Raw genomic sequence first — 18,753 nt, forward strand, 5'->3', positions numbered from 1 at the left:
TCTTCGGGGTGCCTGGGTGGCTCAGTTGTTAAGCATCTGACTTTGGCTCAGGTCATGATCCCAGGGTCCTGGGATCGAGCCCCATATCAGGCTCCCTGCTCCGCGGGAAGCCTGCTTCTCCCTCACCCACTCCCCCTGCTTGTGATCCCACTCTCACTATGTCTCTCTCTGTCAAATAAATAAATAAAATCTTTAAAAAAAAAGAAGTTTTAGTCTTCAAAGTGTATTAGTCTTTAAAAGAATCTCTTTCTTTCTTTCTCTCTCTCTCTCTTTCTCTCAGAAAGAGATATATTAAATATATTACTTCAACCTTTAAAGTTCTTATGTTTTTAAAATAAAATCATTAGTGATACTTCTGGTTTCAGCTACAACATGTAAAGTTCTTAGAAGTCATCACTCCTTGAACAAGAAAGACCTGGACAATGACTTTCTATGGACCCATCAACAAAATGATGTTACAGTATGAATAACCACCCCAAAATCTGGGGAGACAGACAATCTAGAGAGGTTCGGTTGAGATCAGCTTACCTGGAACAGAAGCGACTGGAGCCATAAACCGATAGGAGCACTTTAATGTTGATTTTGATAAATTGCTGGAGATTGGAGTGAACTAGTGTGAGAATAAGAGACTCTTGGTGGGCACAGGCTGTGGACCAAGGTATTGTGAGTTTTACGTTCAGAAACCACACCAGGTTCTCTTCGTGAAGATCCAAGGAATTTCATCATGGCTCTGGAAGGTGGAAGGAAAGAGTAATCATTGTAAAACAAGACTTTTAACAAAGGCTTACTCTTCAGGGTAAAAGACTTTTGCAGAGCATTATTCCGTTATTCACAGAGAGGCCTCTCTGTTGCAACTAAGGAAAGAAAAAACAAAAATAAAAACATAGTCAATGGGACAACAGGGATTCAGGAAAATAGAACAGAGATCAATTGGGAGAGAAAAACACTGGAGAAACATTTATGAAGGTTACAAAATGCAAGAATAGATAATACACAGCACATGAGGCAGAGAGACGGAAACTCTAAGAAAATAATATCAAAAGGAAATGGTAGGAACAACAAACATAGTAGCAGAAATGAAGGATGCTTTCCACAGGTTTATCAGTAGTCCTGACAGGGCCAAGAAAAGAATCAAAGAACTGCCAAGATAGGTCAAACAGAAACCTTTCAAGCAGAATGCAAAGAGAAAAAAGGATGGGGGAGGGGGAGAAACAGAACAGAACATTCAAGAATTGCAGGATGATTTCAAAAGGTATAACATAGGTGTATTGAAATATCAGAGGAGAGAAAGTTTGGAAAGAAGCCTGGGGAGACAGGAATCTTAACTATAGAGGGAAAAGAATAAGCAGTTATTCAGACATCTTGTCAGAAACAATGCAAACAAGAAGAGAGTGAGATGAGATACATAATGGGTTAAAAGAAAGAAAAAAAGACTCCAACCAACTTAGAATTCTATATCCAGGGAAACTGTCTTTAAAAAATTGATGGAGAAATAAAGACTTTCTTAGACTTAAGAAACCAAGGGAATTCATCTCCAGGAGACCTTCTTTCAATAAATGTTAAAAGTTCTTCAAGTAGAAAGAAAATGATGTAGGTAAGAGAGAGGGATCTACCTGAAGAAACTAAGTGCATCAATAAGAAATAAATGAAGATAAAATAAAATATTTTATTTTTATTACCCTTAACATATCTAAAAGATATATTTCTGTTTAAAATGATAAAAGTAACAACGTATTGGGTGATTATAGCATATGGATAAGTTAAATGAACGACATCCATGTCATAAATGATATGAAGGAGGAATTGGGAATGTTCTGTTATAATATAACAGCACTACACAGAAAGCAATACAGTGCTATTAGAAGTAGTATATATGTTAGCCCACCTAAGATCATGCCAACCAGTAGATTTTAAAGTACAACTGATATGCCAAGAGAAGAGATAATATGAATTATATAATTACTCAATTAAGCCCAGACAAGGGAGAAGAAAGCAAAACAAAAATATTCAATGAATGGAGAACAGTTATAAACATGGTAGATATGAATCTAACAATATCAAAGTTATCTTTAAATATGAATGATATAAATACAGCAATTAAAAAACAGGTCATCAGCATGGATAGGAAAACAAAACCCAAATACGTTTTCTACCAAAAGAAAAGAAAAAAAACAACCCCAAACACACTTGAAATATGAAGACACGGGTTAAAAGTAAAGGGATAGAGAAAGATAGAGCATGTTATCTCTAAGCAAAAGAAAGCTGGAGAGGCTATATTAATCTCAGACAAATCATACTTTGGAATAAGAAAGATTATTAGCATTAAGGAGGGGCATTACATAACAATAAAGTGGTCAATGCTATGAAAAGATATAACAATTCCAAGTGTGCATGTACCTAATAAGTGAATGTCAAAATACATGAGAGCAAAACTGACAGAATTGAAAGGAGAAATAGATAATCCCTTTGCTATAGTTGGAGTCTTCAATACCCCCCATCAGTAATTCATAGATCAAACAGACAGAAAATCAGTGAGGATACGGAAGTCTTGAAAAGTACTATCAGTGAACTTAATCTAATTGACATTTGCAGAATATTCCATCCAACAAGTACATTATTTTCAAGCTTGCATGCAACATTCTCCAATATAGATAAGATGATACCCTGGGCCATAAAGCACACCTTAACCAATTAAAAAACAGAAATCGGGAAAAATATGTTCTTACTCTACAATGAAATGAAACTAGAAATCAATAACAGAAAGATAGCTGCAAAATTCCAAAATAATTGGGGATTAAACAGCATATTTCTAACACATGGATCAAAGAATAGGTCTTAAGGAGAAGATAAAATATATTCAACTAAATGAAAATGAAAATACAACTTAACATTTATGAGATGCAGCAGAAACAGTGCTTAGGTGGAAATTCATACCATGACATATACATACCGACAATAACTAAAATCTAAAATAAGTAACTTAGCCTTCATCTTAGGAAACTAAAACAATAAGATCAAATCAAACCTAATGAAACAAAATAAAAAGTAAAAGAGCAAAAACCAATGAATTGAAAACAGGAAAACAATAAAGTCAAGGAAACCAAAGTCTTATTCTTTGAACAGATAGATAAAATGGACAAATTTCCAGCCAAGCTGATCAGGGGAAAGAGAAGACACAAATTACTAAAATCAGAAATGAAAGAGGGGTCATCACTTTTGATCCCATGAACATTAAAAGAATAATAAAAGATTATTACAATTATATGCCCACACATTTGGCAATTTAGTTAAAATGGACTAATGTCCTAAAAGATATAAGCAACCAAAATTCACACTAAAAGAAATAGGTAATACGAACAGCTTTATATCTATTAAATTGAAACAACAATTAATAATATTTTTTTAAAAAAGCCACCCGCCCCAGATGATTTTACTGGTGAATTTTACCAGACATTTAATGAAGAAATAATACCAATTATTCTACAAAATAAAAATAGGACCAATCCTTTCTGACTTATTCTATGAGGCCAGCATTACCTTAATGCCAAAACAGATAAAGACATTACAGGAAAAGATAACTACAGACCAGTAACTCTCATGAACATAGACATGAAAATCTTCCACAAAATATTATCAAACAAAATCCAACAATGTATGAGAATAATTACACATTATGATTAATTAGTGTTTATTCCAGGCAGTCAAGGCTGGCTCAACATTTTAAAATCACTAATGTATTCTCAGGCTAAAGAAGAAAAATCATATGGACATCGAACTTGACATAGAAAAATCATTAGAAAGACTCCAACACCCATTTAGGATAAAACTCTCAGTATACTAGGAATAGAAGGAAGTCCCCAACTTGATAAAGAACATCTACAAAAGTCTTACAGTAAGCATCATACTTAGTGGTGAGAGACTCTTCCCCTTTAAGATTGGGAATAAAGCAATTATGGCTGCCCTTATCATGCCTACTCAACATCCTACAGATATCATTGTCTATGTAGGAAATACCAAAGAATCTACCCCGCACCCACCTCCTGATAAAAAACAACAAAGACAAATGAACAAATAAAAACCCTTGATTCTAACAAAGAAAAATAGCAAGGTCAATATACAAAAGTCAATTATTTTCCTGTATACCATAAATGGATAAATGGAATCTTAAATTAAAAAAAACAACATAAATATATAATAGCACCAAAGGAATAGTAATAACAATAATAACTATATATATATATATATACACATATATATACATATACATATATATATATTTGGGAACCATTAAACTATAAAATGATTTAAAATATGAAATGAGATACAAATAAACAGATTGAAAAAAAATAGTTACAATGTCATTTCTACCCACCTTGATCTATAGAATCAATGCACTCTCAGTTGAAATCACAGTAAACTATTAGTATATAGACACAAAATGACTGTAAAGTGGAAAGGCCAGAGACCTAGAATAGTCAACACAACAGCTATGTCATGAGAAAGAAGTCATGTTAATAGTATGTTTACTTATTATGATGAATGAAAATGGCACTTTACCCCAGCAGTCTTCCTCCCAAAGACACAGAACCTCAGTATAATGAGAAAATCCATCAAGAAAAAGCTACCTGAGGGTCATTCTACAAAATATATGGCCAGTATACCTTAAAAATATCAAGGTCACCAAAAAGAAGGAAAGCCCAAGAAACTGTCACAGTGAAGAGCTGCCTAAAGAGCCATGATGATAGCTAATGGTAATGTGGTATCCTGTGTGGGATCCTATAACCAAAAAAGGGACATTAGGTAAAAACTAAGGAAACATGAGTAACATATGGACTTTAGTTAATAATAATATATCAATATTGGTTCATTAACTGTGACAAAATATACTATCATAATGTAAGATGTTCATGATAGGGGAAACTGGGTCCAAGGTATGTGGGGACTTTCTGTACTATTTTAGGAACTTTTCTGTAAATCTAAAACTTCTAAAATAAAAGTTCATTAAAACAGAAAAACTTCTAGGGGTGCCTGGGTGGCTTAGTCATTAAACGTCTGCCTTTGGCTCAGGTCATGATCCCAGGGTCCTGGGATCGAGCCCCGCATGGGGCTCCCTGCTCCACAGAAAGACTGCTTCTCCCTCTCCCACTCCCCCTGCTTGTGTTCCCTCTCTCACTGTCCCTCTCTCTGTCAAATAAATAAATGAAATCTTTAAAAAAATAGTTATTGATGGTTAAATTACCCCAAATTATATTATATACATATAAGACATCTATATTTGTTTAAACTGCTACCAAAATTTGCTACATAAACACTGAAAGTATACATGAATGAGCTTTATGTCACTGTGTAATCTCTAAATATGATCTGGAGGTCTGAGCACTCAGTGTTAAGGGATTTTATTATAAGTTCAAGTTGAGATGAGAATTATAAATTCAACTGAGCTTTGGATTAGGAAAAGTTTCCTTACATGTGAGAGCAAAAGAATTCCCCTATCATGAACATCTTACATTATGATAGTACATAACTGGTAGCAAAAAATACATCAACTGGACCTCATCAAAATTAAAAGCTTTGTGCTTTGAAAGACACCATCAGTAAAGTGAAAAAGACAACACAGAATGGGAGAAAATCTCTGCAAATCATGTATTTGATAAGAAACTTATAGCTATAATATATAATGAACTCTTACCACTCAATAAAAAAAGACAACCCAATTTTTTTTTTTAAGATTTTATTTATTTTTTGACAGAGACAGAGACAGCAAGAGAGGGAACACAGGCAGGGGGAGTGGCAGAGGGAGAAGCAGGCTTCCTGCGGAGCAGGGAGCCCAATGCGGGGCTCGATCCCAGGACCCTGGGATCATGACCTGAGCCGAAGGCAGGCGCTTAATGACTGAGCCACCGAGGGGCCCCAAGACAACCCAATTTTTAAATGGACAGATGATTTGAATAGACATTTCTCTAAAGAAGATATTTAATTGACCAACAAGCACATGAAAAGTTATTCAATATTATTAGTCCTCAGAGAAACACAAATCAAAACCACAGTGAGATACCACTTCACCCCCACTTTGGATGGCCATAAGACAGATATAACAAGTGTTGGCAAAGAGGTGGAAACACTGAACACTTGATATACTGATGGTAGAAATATGCAGTGAGGCACCTTGGAAAACAGTCTGGCTTTCCCTCAAAAGGCTAAACATAGAGTGATCATATGACCCAGCAATCCTACTCCTAAAAAAAAGAAATAAAAACAAATATTACTTAAAAAGTAATATCTCTTTCAGTATCCTTGCTCTGTACATGAATATTCATAGTAGCATTATTCATTACAGCCAAAAAGTGGAAAAAACCTAGACATCAACCAGCAGATGACTAGATAAATAAATGGTATATCAACATAATAGAGTATTATGCAGTCATAAAGAGGTCAGAAGTCTTAAAATATTCTACAGGATGGATGAACCTTAAAAATATTCTCCCGTGTGAAAGAAGCCAGTCAGCAAGACCACATACTTATGATTCCGTTCACAAATGTTCAGAACAGTCAAATCTACAGAGACAGAAGTCATTTTGCGGTTTTGTAAGGCTGGGAGTGAGGGGAAGTTTGGGGGTGGGGTGATGGTCAAGACTTTGGACTTAGACATCAGTGAGATGTAGTTTGTCTTCCTAATCTGACAAGTGGGAACACTCAGATTTGGGAACGGAAGCGATTTTTCTTTTCTTCTATCAGTAATTGAAATTTTCTCAAGAAGTAAACCTCGACTCTCCTGATTTCTCTTTCAGTCTCCTTGCTCTGTGCCACACAGCACTACTTTGGGGCGGGGGGAAGGGAAGGAAACTTTTTCAATCTGCTACCCAATATTACCACCAGGTTGATATAGGAGGTAATTCTTTTGGCCTAGCTCCAGGATTCATTTACTGAATACAGTTGTACATGGATTGGTACACTGATACACCTTCAGAGCTATACAAAATATGATGTGGAAATATTTGTTAAATTACTGTTTACTAGAGCCTTTTTAAATATGCAATGGTTTATGATGGATAGCATTGAAATGATATTAACTATAATTTTATAGATTTAAGTTGTCCCATTTCAGAGTGTAGATGAGTAGCGATTTAAATCTGAATTTCAAGTAACCACCTATCATAAAAACTATTTTGACTGAGCTTACAAATTGCAGCGTGTGTCTAAAGCGATGTTCTACTTATTTCATTCTTACTATAATGGTCCTGTGGTTTCTAGAGATCGCAGTCATAATGCATAATGATAAAGACCTTAGAAGACAGAAGGGAATAAATGTGAAACCTCATCTTTTTTCATGTTGTCTTTATTAAGCAAAAGAAGCTGTTTCGATGAAAAGGATTGAAACTGCTTCAGCTTTGAGATGTCAAATGGAGAAAGGTTTTCTTTTCTCTCTTCGCCCCCCCAAAGTGTGAGTTTATATTAATTATTTAATGGATTGCCTTAATTAGATCTCAAATGAGGCATTCTGGTGTGTTTTACAAATACTACTATTAACAGTCTTTATGTGGTCTACTCTAATCTTACAAAGTACTGGAAATCATAATGTTATAATAAACAATAAATACTATTGCTTTCTTAATCACTATGACTGAAATCTAGGCAAAGTAATAATTATGAAATAGTATAATTAAAGTTTGAGATTGATCAATGAATACTACCGGCTTTCTCTAGCAGTAATATTTGTCTCATTGAAGCAACAATAATGAGTCATTGGTAGAGATGACATTTACAGAAGTGATCTATCTCTCCTGTTCACAAATAGGAATATGTCAGAATTATGTAGGAAAATGCAAGCCGAAGCCCATATTCTGATCTCCGTTAAGTTGCTGTGTATCTTTCCTTGAAGACAAAATTCATATTTTACAGTCTTTGTATCAAAAAACTCCATCAATTAAAAATTCTACATTTTATCTTTAAATTTTTTGTATGTTTTATGTAATTTATCTATAATGACTCATTGGGGCCAAGACAACCTGAACATCTTTTACACTTACAAAAATTCATAAACAATGAAGAGTGAATTTGAAATGCAATGCTCCCTAGCAAATATTTTTATAACTAGATAATATTTCTTTGTTTAAAAGTGTGGAACTTTGTAGACTGTGTGGAAAGCTTTTCATAGGAAAAACTTATGTGTTAACCAGCTATGTGACCTTGAGCAAACCCCTTGACAAGCATTACCATTCACTGCAAGATAAGAACCAATATTTCTTCCAAATTTTCTAAAGATATGGGAAGGGTATTCAGAAAGCCATTATCCACCTCTATGACTCTGTGGTTCTATAAGTACGTTCAAAATCTTAGGTTAGCGGTAGACTGAAAGCAGTGAGGATGTCAAAGCAAAAAAAAAACAAAACACAAACCTTGTTTTCGGATTCTGTATGTGAGTTTTATTAGCTGTTTGTCTTTTGGGTTAATTACAAAATTATTTTGAAATCCAATTTCCTCACGTAAAAATAATGCTAACACCCAAGTAATCGTTACCTTAAATCTCTTCAAGTTGATGAGAATTTTAGAAAACCGTGTCATTCTGACTCTCTGGCAGCCCCTTGGATCACTCCTCTGCATAGTTGGCTGATGTCATAGCTTCTGCCTATCCCGCTACCCCCCTGCCCCCCCCCCCGCCCCACCCCTTTGCAGTCTGAGGCTCTCTACTCTCCCCCTGTTCCAGAGATGTCATTTACACCCCGGGTTCACAACTTCTAAATAGCTGAAAACTTGAAATCCAGCACTGAACCTTTAAGTCAGTGAATGCATGACAATATATATTGATATAAATACTAGTAATAAAAGACATCATGTGAAATCAGTCACCAATAAGACATCATGAGTGAAATCAATGAAAAAAAAATGAATACTCATGAAGTTTTAACAGAGGGAAGGATAATATGTAGTAATAGAAAGACTCTCCATCCTTACTGCTTCCCACTGTATGTTGAGATACTCCTTCCACAAAATTTTCTATGATTGAATTAGTTTCATTAATGTTCCATATTGTATACTTCAACATTAACTTCAGAAAACTAAAGACTCTAAGAAATGCTCCAATATAGAAATACTAGCTTTGTTCAACCAGAATTTCCAACATTATTTGGTTATATAAATCACTAATAGGTAGTATTTATTAATATATTGCACTATATAGCTTAGGAAATGTCAAAACATGTTTTTAAAAACTTTGATTTATACCTGCAAAAGTCAACAGATTTTAAATACCATTGGTCATATCATCCAGTCTAAGAGAAACACCACTGGAACTCCCATTGGTCATAAAGTAGACTATAAATTCAGAGGATGATTTGATCTGAACTCTCTGCTCCCATTTGGAAGAAATATCAGTTCACACCTTGCAATGAATTAAGATTGAAATACTGCTTATATAATATATCACTGCAAAATATCACTGTCTTTTTGGAACTGGGCATTTCCATAATCTGTACAATGAAGATCAAGAAAAAATATATACTGAATTTTAATGTTTTTTTTTTTACCTGGTAGAACCATAGATAAACAGTATCTTTTTTCCATGACTAATTATACTTATATAGCAAATGTGTGTACTTTTACCATGCACAAATACAAACATCCTTTATATAGGTGTAACCATCTGGATGGTTGAATTATATCTTTCCAAAATTCATATGCTGAGGTCCTATCCCCTCTCAGACATGACTATATTTGGAGGGAGGTATTTAAACATGAAATTAAGGATAAACGAAGTCATAAAGGTAGACCCCAGTCCAATAGGACTGGTGTCTTCATTAGCAGAGGACACAGATAGACACCGAGGGAAGACCATGTGAAGACACAGAGAGAAGGCCACCATCTATATACCAAGGAAGAAGGCCTCAGAAGAAACCAACCCTGCTGACTTCTAGCCTCCAGAATTGTGAGAAATGATTTTTTTGTTACGCTGAACAGTCTGTGGTATTTGTGAAGGTAGCCATGGCAAACTAATATACTATTCAAGTAAAAATGATACCTGACTAGATGAAAGTTACCACAGAGCTAAATTTTAATTAGTCACTTGAAAAATTAAACACCTGTATCAGTGAAAGATTAAAACATCATGAGCACAAAGTTAGCATCACAGAGGCACCATTATTCTTGGGTCCAGCTTCTGTCTGCAGATGAACCTGTGCAGTATCAGCTCTAGCATTTCAGGTCTCAACCCTTTAGTTATACTCAACCAGGCATCTTGGAATCACCTTAGACTATGGGAGAAGGTTATGTCTAGTAAGATCACAGAAAACAAATTCATTGACATTCATTTCATAACTTCAGTTGTTCACTGAACAACCTAAATTTGTCCCATTTTGAAAGACTAATATAAACTTAGATCAAAACAATGTAAATATCTATTTCTAATTATGTCTAAAAGTGGTGAAATAAATTTCAAATGACAATACAGTACACCTCAGAAAAAATTAATAATCGATGTATTTGACATTTTACCCCAGGATTAACCACAATTGCAACACGATTTAATTGATAATGTTAAACATACCCATTACTTTCCAAGAATAGGTCTTTTAGAATCAAAGTATACCTGTCTACCCAGAGTTTCATTTCAGATCTCTAGACTATATTGCTTCTTCTATCCAGACTTCAGTTTTTCCATCTTGATATTGATAACCATATTCTCATTATACAATAAATTACATCTTATTTCAGTCTTAGTGTCTATGATATTACCTGTTTGTATTATACAGCACAATTAAATTTCATGATATTTTAATTGTTTATATTGTCTTTAATCTATAAAACTCAGAAAGTTTCTGTATTAGCTCTCTGGAGCTACTCTACCACAGACCAGATGGCTAGAAACTACAGGTGTTTGGGGCGCCTGAGTGGCTCAGTCGGTTGAGCGTCTACCTTCAGCTCAAGTCATGATCTCAGGGCCCTGGGATCCAGCCCCGCATCGGGCTCCCTGCTCAGTGGGGAGCCTGCTTCTCCCTCTGCCGCTCCTCCTGCTTGTGCTCTCTGGCTGTTTCTGTCAAATAAATAAATAAAATCTTAAAAAAAGAAAGAAAGAAACTACAGATATTTATTCTCTCACCATTTTGAATGCCCTAAGTTCAAAATCAAGTTGTCATCATGACCACACTTCCTCTGAAGGCTCTGAGAAAGAATCCATCTTCTCCAGCTCCTGGAGGGTATCTGCATCCCTCGACTTGTGGCCACCTCATCCCAGTCTCTGCATTTGTGGTCACACTGCCTCCTCTTCTGTCTGTGTTCTCCCTCTTTCCCTCTCTTTTAGAGGATGATGGGATGGCATTTGTAGCCCACCTAGATAATCCAGGACAATCTCCACATCTCAGGATCCTTAATGTAATCACATCTGCAAAGACTCTTTTCTCAAATAAAACAGTATTTCTATATCCCAGGGATCATGACTTGATATCTTAGGGTGACTCTGCAATCCATTACACCTTCTTTCCCTTAAAAAATGTAACATCTCTCTATTAATTATATTATTGTTCAAAACTGTATGTATTATTTGTATGAGATAAAATGCGGTAAGTTCTACATTTTTACTGATTGATTCATAAGCAAAACTTTTAGCCTACTACATAATTTTTCTGACCTACTGAGACACAGATGTGTAATTTCCCATTTTTAATGTATTTGTTACATTTTCCCTAAACTCTACAGATCAGACAAATGGGAAGGTTGTAATTGTTTCTATATTCTTCTTGATCCCTCCTCCTCCAAAGTCCTTCACAGATGCTAAATACTCCCACCTCCCTTTCAAACCTTCTCACACCATGATAAGCATCTATTGGTTTTTATATAAAATGTCCACATAAATGAAGTTTAATGAAAGTCAAACCTTGTTAAACAGATTACTATACAACATTAAACATCTCCAATTAGTGAAAAGATTACCAAAAATCTATTGCTGATCTGCTTATTTCAAGAAGTTCCTAATATGACAAATATAGTATGATACAGATAATTTGGCAAACTACTCCATGCATATTTTAATGAGTTTGACCTGTAATTCAATGATATTTGATGCTATCGATCCTTCCCTGACCCTTTATCCTCTGTTGAATTTAACACCAAGTTTCTGTCTCATCTCATAAATATTATCTCAGATTTTGCTGTATGTGGCAAGAAGGCAGAAGATTCATTACTAGATTAGGAGGACTTTAAACTTAAATCTGAAGGGGAGTGACGCAAGATAAATCATCTGAAATGTAGTTGCTGCTTTCAAAGAGCCTGCTGTTTGGGAAGTGATACAGTTAGTCACCCACACAGTCATACTATAAAGCAATCAGGGATAATTGATACCATAAATCTGAAAACAAAATATGGAAGAGTGGGCAACAAATTCTGACTGAAAAGAGTGAGGGAGACTTAATGAAGACTTGCCATCTCTTAAATGGTTTTCATTCTTCTATCAAGTATATCAAGTCTCAAGTATATCAACTCCCTGGGAAGGGCTTCTCTCATGTGTTCCATGAGAATCAGTTGATATCACTGGGGCACTAATTTTATAAGTAACATATTCCAGTTTGTATATAGTGCATCATATTCTACTTGTGCCTGTTTTTATTTTTGTTTTTGTATTGCCCTGAGATATTAAGATCTTAAAAAAAGAGATTATATCTTACTCATATCCAAATCATATATACACGAGCACACCACCATGTTTGATGAGGAATTAAATACACATTTATTGAATAAATCACTAAAGAATATTTGAGCTGTCCATGAAATGATTAAAAGTTGTCAGAATTTCTCTCCCACTGTTTTAAACTAATAAGCCAGGAAAAAAAAATATGAAACAGCTATTTAGAAGGGAAGCAAAGTATGTGACTCCCCGCATCATGTCAGGTCACTGCCCGGAAGTTTGCATGACCCAGGGCGGAGAAAGCAACCCTAGGGAAACGTGGAGGTCTCTATGAATTAAGAAGACAAGGATCATTGTTCAGGGAAGCCAAGGTGACCAGGGAAATGAATGCATAAATGAACACATATTTAGCAGATGAGAGAAGTAGGCTTGGAGAAGCTAAGTCACTTGCCCAAGTAAATACACTTAGTTTAGGTTAAACAATTCCAAATACATGACTTTGTCAACACCTTGAGATAGAAATCTTTTTAACTGCCATTTTGCAAACCAGGAAAAAATAAGTTTAGAGAGGATACAAGCTGCCCAAATGTACAGGATGGTAAGAGAACAGAACAAGCACTTAAACCCAGATGTTCTACCACCAAATTTATCCTCTGAAGCTAAAGGTGATTTGACCTCTCATCATCCCTCTTCTGATGACTGACCCCTAAATATCTGAACACAAAGTATCCTCTCAACTTCTCCAGACAAAATGCCCTCAATTACTTTCATCACAATAACTTTTTTGATAGTTACATCACAATTCTTAATTTTATTAGGTTGTTGGCAAACAAATACTCCTAAGTGCTTTTACATATTGACTCAGGAAAATAAGCTCAAATGGTCAGCTACATAAGTAGAAGGTGAAAGAAACTTAGCTTACTGACCAGTGGCAGTGTGTGAATGCCTACTGTTAGTAATTGATTATTGACTATTAGCTCAATCTGAGGCAGCTCTGTTGCCTGACTCCTGAAAATATCTGCCATAAACCTTGAACAGCATTATGGGGAGAGAGCACAGTCTCCAATTTGGAAGTAATAATCCTACTTCCTCTGATTAGGAAAAACTTTTCTATTATGTTCATTTCTAGGTAACACACATAGAAACAGAAGTATGTGCAAATATGAGTACAGATTTCATTTTAGGGATTACTCAAAAATAACTGAGGTATTTAATCCAATAAATGAAAAATGTGGACCATATTCAATATTAATATTTAATATTTAAAATTCTCCTACAGGGAAAAGACAAGGCTTATTTTGCATAGTTCCTCATATAGATACATGTTTAGAATTGTCAGAGAGAATTTGGGGTCAACACAAAGACTAGCATCCTAACAAAGTAGTAAAATTTAGTTTCCAATTGTTACTGGAAATGTCAGAACAGAAGCTCTGTGGTTTTTCAGAAATGTAATGTAGAGAACATATATGTACTCTGATCCAGGTTCTCTTAAGCTAGCCCCAAATTTCCAGCGACATCCATGTTCCCACTGAGGAATAGATGTGAGCCATGGCCACAGAGCTTCTTGAAGATGATGAGATTGGGTCTCTCTTCTGTTTCAAATATGCCTAGTTTCTGGCTCTATTTCCTATTGAAAAATGGCTTCTGTCTTTTGTGTTTGTTACTGATATTTGAACTCTCAGAATCTGATTTCTTGTTCTCCTTAAGTTTTTTATTTTGGAGTTAGTCTTTCCTCTTTGGAAACTCCCTATTAAAAAATGAGGCAGTCTAAGGAGCTAACATTAAAAATGTGATTATATTGAGGAGCCTGGATGGCTCAGTTGGTTAAGTGTCTGACTCTTGGTTTCAGCTCAGGACATGATCTCAGAGTCCTCAGATGGAGCCCAGTGTCAGGCTCTGTGCTAAGCATGGAGTCTGCTGGAGATTACCTCCCTTCTCTCTGCTTCTCCCTCTGCTCCTCCCCCTGCTCACTCTCACTCTCTCTCAAATAAATAAATAAAAATCTTTAAAAAAAAGGGGAGAGCTTATATTGCCAGTACTGTATGGTACATTGATTAAAATAACCTACAAAGTCCCCAGTTATTTTAAGTTTCCATCATTCTATAGTTGCTATTCCCTGCATTTTAATCATCATAGTCTTCAAATTATTAAATGATATCTGTAATTAATTAATTGAAAAGGTTATACTTACGTATCTCAAAATAGAGATTTTGGTTATTGTTTTTACAAATTAAAATTTCAATAAGGATGTTTGTAAATTAAATTCTCCTTTTCTCACCAACAAACATCATTGCTTTGACTTCTGTTGTCGTTCAATTAAATGTAAAATGGTATCTGGAATAGCTCTGGCTCCCAACTGAGAAATTATTTTATCTCAATTTGATCTCTCCTCACCCTCTTCCCCCTCTTTCTTCTTCATACTTAGATTTGTTTCTTTTGTACACTGCACTATTTCAACTTTATTCTTAATGAAAAATAATCATGTCCATTAGTGTATGTCATCTTCCTACACTAGAACTTTCACTGTGTCTGAGATTAATAAATAACACACATTCTTTATTATCTCTTTGTAGTACAGGATTTTTCTGTAGAGTTGTCCATCTTAGGCCAAGGTGTCCATAAGATTTAGCAAATTTATTGGGAATCTCATTCACGAATGTAGCAAAAGCAAACAACCTTTTAACAATTCTGTAAGAATTTTCTTCTAAATTTTTCAAAAATATAGCTCAGAATTTTGTTTATACAATCATCTCTTTCAATGTTTCCAGGGTTTCTTGACCCAGAAGAATCAGTAATAACATGAGGTGGTAAAGAAATGACTAGTTCTTCAAAACTAGAAAGAAATGCTATCTAGAAATGCTCTTTCATGTAAGTTATTTTTTCTTTATTTAACATAATGTATAAATCCATGAGAACCTGCAAATGATCTAAAATCAATCCGTACTGATTTTTGTAAGAATAGTAAATTAGAAAAGACAAACCATAAAACTTTTGAAGGCCTAAAGGTTTAGTGATTTTCTGATAACTTCAACAATACAAAAGAAAAACTCTGTAAGGTTTGGTTGCCTTGCCACAGGAGGCTCTTGTGATTTATAATTTTTAAATTTAAATTTATTTAAATTTAAATTTTAAATTTATTTGATTCTGCCCTGGTTTTTGTGCCATCACTTAGGATGGAAGTACATTTTAAACACATTTGATCTTTAAACTTTAAACTTTAAACACAATTGAGGTTCCTCAATTGAGATTAATCAACTTTAACTTATTTTTGAGCACAGGTAAATCAATGGATAATTTTGTTATCCCATTTGTGCTCAGTAAATGGCTTTTTTTCTTAATGCCTAAACCACCCATATTTTGGTGTAAAAATGGAAAATGTCTGAAAATCTTTAATGGAAGGCTAATTCATTGTTCATTGACTATGTTTCTACTGATGACAGTTCCACATCATTTGAGTGTGTGTGCATGTGTGTGTGTGTACCTATGTGGTTTGTTTGTGTAAACTGCACCTCTAATATGCTGTTTACAACTTTTAAGCTTCAGTTTCCATGGCATGGAAAAGAAATGGAAGAAAACTGTAAGGCAATCTTAGAATCCTGGATTTTCTACATGAATATCTACAATAACAAACCAAACTGAAAATAAGGATCAGGAACAACATAACTACTTCATACATTTCAGAAAGCAGAAATCTTCTAGTAGAGGGGATGACAAACTTTCTGTTAATGGTCAAATAATAAATACCTTTGACTTTATGGCTGAGAGGTTCCCGGTCACAACAATTGAACTCTCCTGTGTCAGTGCAAGAGTATCCATACATAATAAGCAAATACATAGTTGTGAATGTGTTCCAATAAAACTTTACTTGCACAAACAGGCAGTGGGCTGAGTTTTGTTCAAGGGCCATTTTTGCCCGTGACTATTTTAGGGCATAGTCTTCTAGTCACAAGTTTTAGTGTGTCCTAAGTACCAGTCATTACACTTTAGAGAGGCAACACAGTGTCAGTTAATCCAGAGAGTAAATTCAGTGAAGAACAGTTAAGAGTTTTCTACTGTAGTTAGTATCAGAGCTTCATTCATACTGCCAGAAGAAAAAAAATGACCTTGATTTTAATAGTAGAAGTATAAATAACATTGCTGATTCATAATTTGCTCTTTTTCCAGTATGAGATTTTTGACCCTTATTTTGTCTTTGGCCCATACTCTAATATAAATAAGCAAATGACTCACAAAGCTCTTTTGCATTTATACTTTATTTTTTTAACGTAGATTTTAAAACATAAAATCAAAAGTTTAGCTTTCCTTAGGCATAAGGGGTAAAGTTTAAGAAATGACTCTTCCAAACTTTTGTGAGAAGGAAGTTGGGCTGTGATGCAGCATCGATTTTATGATGTATCAGTCATCAGTTCATTAGAAATGGTACTTAATCTTTAGGATGTGAGTCATCTCAGACCCAATAGCTTCCAGAAATTTTTCACAGAGACATATGATATAGGAAGCCATTAGCTGAGGGACAGTAACTCTACAATGATGCATATGTGCTATTGGCAGCCTCTACATCTCACCCCTTTGGCAGAGCCCTACCACATTTCCGGTGCCCTCTATATCTGAAAAACCTTTCCATGCTGATGAAGTCCTTATCTAACCTAGATTTATGTAATGTTCTTGGGTGCTAACTTAGCCCTCAACACCCCAGCTTACTGCTTTAGTTTCCTCTCTTTTTCCAAAGCACAACTAGAACCTTCCACCTTAGCTTGCTACCCATATTCCCACAAAAATTTACCTTAGGAAGGTCTGAATTAAAATTAAACTGCTGAAGTTTTCAGAATTCAAGATTGCCTTCACAAGGGCAAAACTCTAGATCTATGGCTAGGGTTATTCATTCAACAAATATGCATGTATTGCCAAGTATGTAACAGGGCATTTTCAGGGTGCTAAGGGATCAACTTAGTTCTAGGCCTCACAATGCATAGTTAAGTGTGTGTGTGTGTGTGTGTGTGTGTGTGTGTGTGTGTGTGTGTACAGTAAATATGTAAATCAGTTATTTTAGGAAACTGACATTATTACAGCATAATATTGTGTCATGGTCAGGTACAATGAAAGTGCAAATAAGTAAATCATTAATATCCTGGCATGGAGCAGTGCAGGAAGGTGTAGGTCTGAGGCCTCACAAGGAAAATGAAATAGACTGAGCTTTAAAAATGAGAAGGAATTTAAAGAGAAAAGAACTTTACAGAGCGAGGGAACAATATGTACAAAAGTTCAGGGGTATTAAATAGTATGATGTAATTTTATCTAGGAATGGAAAATAATCTGCATGATTAAGCTAAGGGTGTAAGTAAGGGAGAGACAAAAAATTAATTTAGAAAAGCAAGTTGGGCTTAGAGTTGATAGCTAATAACTTTTACGGTAAAAGTAATAGGGAACTTTGAAAGATGGAAGCACGGTTAATGTGTTGGTTTGGTGACTTATGTTGATTACTAAATGATATCCAAATCAATCTGTTGGATAAGGAACTCACTAGAGAGAGAATTCTAGGTTGGAGATTCAGGTTTGAGAGTCACCCACATGTATACGATTTCTGAAAACACAGACTTAGAGAGTAAACAAACAAATGAACAAATAAAATAAGCATATACTGCAATAAATACAATTCTAAGAAATACATGCACCTGTAGAATGGACAAAGGAAACTGGTGAGCAGTGACCATAAAATAAAAATAGAAAACCAGGAAAGAACATGTCTAGAATGTGGTCATAATTAACAGGTAGCATGAAAAATAAGGAGTGAAAAGATGATACAGTATAAACACCGTTACTGTAACAGAAGAGTTATATGAAGTGAGAGGTATGGATGAAAAACAGCAATCTGTTGAAAGGTGAATGGGAGATAAAAAAAAGTATAAACAGAAATAAAAAGCTTCTGCACAGTGAAGGAAACAATCAACAAAAAGGCAACCTATGGAATGGGAGAAGATACTTGCAAATGACATATCTAACAAAGGGTTAGTATCCAAAATATATTAAGAATTTATAAAACTTAACACCCCAAAATCAAATAATCCAGTTAAAAAATGGGCAGAAGACATGAATAGATAGTTTTCTAAAGAAGACAATCAGATGGCCAACAGACACATGTA

At 34.9% G+C, this 18,753-nt stretch overlaps 1 long non-coding RNA gene across 1 annotated transcript in view; it reads left to right on the top strand.

Annotated features, from left to right (window-relative positions):
* The first annotated feature begins 9,833 nt into the window (after nt 1-9,833).
* Nucleotides 9,834-18,753, top strand: part of LOC141370320 (uncharacterized) — a 40,358-nt gene continuing 31,438 nt past the window's right edge. The window contains exon 1 of the long non-coding RNA XR_012374244.1: nt 9,834-9,922. This is a non-coding gene — a long non-coding RNA (uncharacterized lncRNA). The remainder of the gene's footprint in view (nt 9,923-18,753) is intronic.

This window comes from Callorhinus ursinus, unplaced genomic scaffold, assembly GCF_003265705.2.
Source record: "Callorhinus ursinus isolate GAN/ISIS: 27379988/994484 unplaced genomic scaffold, GSC_fseal_2.0 scaffold32, whole genome shotgun sequence".
In the NCBI taxonomy this organism is placed as follows: domain Eukaryota; kingdom Metazoa; phylum Chordata; class Mammalia; order Carnivora; family Otariidae; genus Callorhinus; species Callorhinus ursinus.